Consider the following 2,007-nt stretch of genomic DNA (forward strand, 5'->3'; position numbering starts at 1 on the left):
AAAACGTGGGCAAGAGACCAGGTCTGTGATAGAGACTGGTGAGACCTGCGAGACGCTGGTGGGCCTTACTCACACTTCAAGCCCGGAATCAAACTCACCTCAGAGTTAGAATCATTAGCCATTTTAAATGAAAAAGAGTGGCATTGCCTAAGGACAGAGGGCCAGGGAAACACTAGGAGGAAGTGGACTAAGTGATGGTACCTGAGGGAGTTGCAATGGATGAGTTGAAACAAAAGGCAGACAATCTGTTCTATCAGTCTTCACCTGAATCACAATGAAACCCCAAACTCACTGCCCTTCGGTCCATTCAGACTCACGGAGACCTTGTAGGACAGGGTAGAATGGCCCCTGGGGGCTCCGGGACGGCAACTCTTGTGGGGTGCAGAAGGCTGTCTTTCTCCGTGGAGGTGTTGGTGGTTTCCCAGCCAACCGGTCACCCCTACACCACCAGGGCCCCTTCAATCACAATCAGAAGTTTCAATAAATTAAAAAGGTGGAGAATGCCAAACGTTGATGAAGATGTGAAGCAATTGGAACTCTGAAATGCAGCTAGTAGGCATGTAAAGTGGCACAACCACTTTAGAACACGGTCTGGCAGGTAGTCCGAAAGCTGGACTATACTTAATTTACAACCTAGCCACCATGCGAGGTAGATTTCATCTCATAGAATTGTGCCATAGGGTTTTCAAGGAGTGACCTTTTGGAAACCAAGTGCCAAGCCTGTCTTCCCAGGCACTCTGGGTGAGTTTAAACCTGAGCACGTAACCACTTGCACTATCTAGATATTCCCACTCCTAAGTATTTACCTAGGAGCCCTGGTGGTAGAGTGGTTACACACTGGGCTGCTAACAGAGAGGTTGGCAGTTCAAAACCACCAGCTACTCTAAGGAGAAAGGTGAGATTCTTTATGCCCATAAAGGCGTATAGTCTCAAAAAAGAGGAGCTGATACCAAGGGCTCAAATAGAAAGTAAATGTTTAGAAAATATGATGGCAACATATGTACAAATATGCTTGATTCAATTGTTGTATGGATTGTTCTAAGAGCTGTACGAGCCTCCATACAATGATCTTAAAAGACTTACAGTCTCAAAACCCCACAAGGGCAGTTGTACCTTGTCCTATAGGGTCATCATGAATTAGAACGGACTCAATGACAGTGCGGTTTTCGTTTTTAAATCTTGTTTACAATCGCCAAGACCTGGAAGCAAAGGTAAGTTAAATGAATAAACAGAACATGCATTCACAGAATGGAGTAACTCAGCAATAAAAGAAGGAACAAATTGATGTGTGACACAACATGGATAGATCTCAAAGTCATGCTGCGGGAAAGAAGCCAGGCTCAAGAGGACGTGCGCTGTAGGAGTCTACTTCTGTACAATCTAGAAAATGCAAACCCATGCTTAGGTAACAGAAAGCACATCAGGGTTCCCCGGAGTTGAGGATGGAGTGACAGATGGAGACAGAGGTGCCTGAGGAAATGTTTGGGGCCAACAGAAATATTCTCTGTCTTGAGCCTGGTATGTTCAGCCAGCAAGAGTCATTGCAGGCAGAAATGCACAGAGGGTTCTAAATGGATTGTGGTGATGATTGCCCTACTGGTTTACTCGATCCAAACCTTTGTATGGTACAGGATGTGTAAGCCAGTAAAACTGTTTTTTAAAAGTCATTGCACTGTACACTTTGAATGGCTGTAGCTTATTATGTGTACGTTATAGCTCAGTAAAGTTAATTTTTAAAAGAAGTAATAGTCTCTTAATGGGAAAGTGAATTGGCTATTGCTAGAGATTTTAAAGCAGAGTTTTGATTTCTAATTATTGGGGTGCCATTTTTGCACAGGGTCATGGGCTGAGCTTGCAAGTTTCAACATTCACCAGCACTTTAAGCACTTGTTTCTTTATGTGACAGCAAAGCTTGTTTTCTGAGCTTTGTTGGGGCTGGGATGGGTGTGTGGCAAATGTTACCCTTTTGTTCTTATATGATTACTTGTGTAAAGGCATGTACATATG

The sequence above is a fragment of the Echinops telfairi genome, unplaced genomic scaffold, assembly GCF_000313985.2.
Source record: "Echinops telfairi isolate 266 unplaced genomic scaffold, ASM31398v2 ScPeMD7_21;HRSCAF=78, whole genome shotgun sequence".
In the NCBI taxonomy this organism is placed as follows: Eukaryota; Metazoa; Chordata; class Mammalia; order Afrosoricida; family Tenrecidae; genus Echinops; species Echinops telfairi.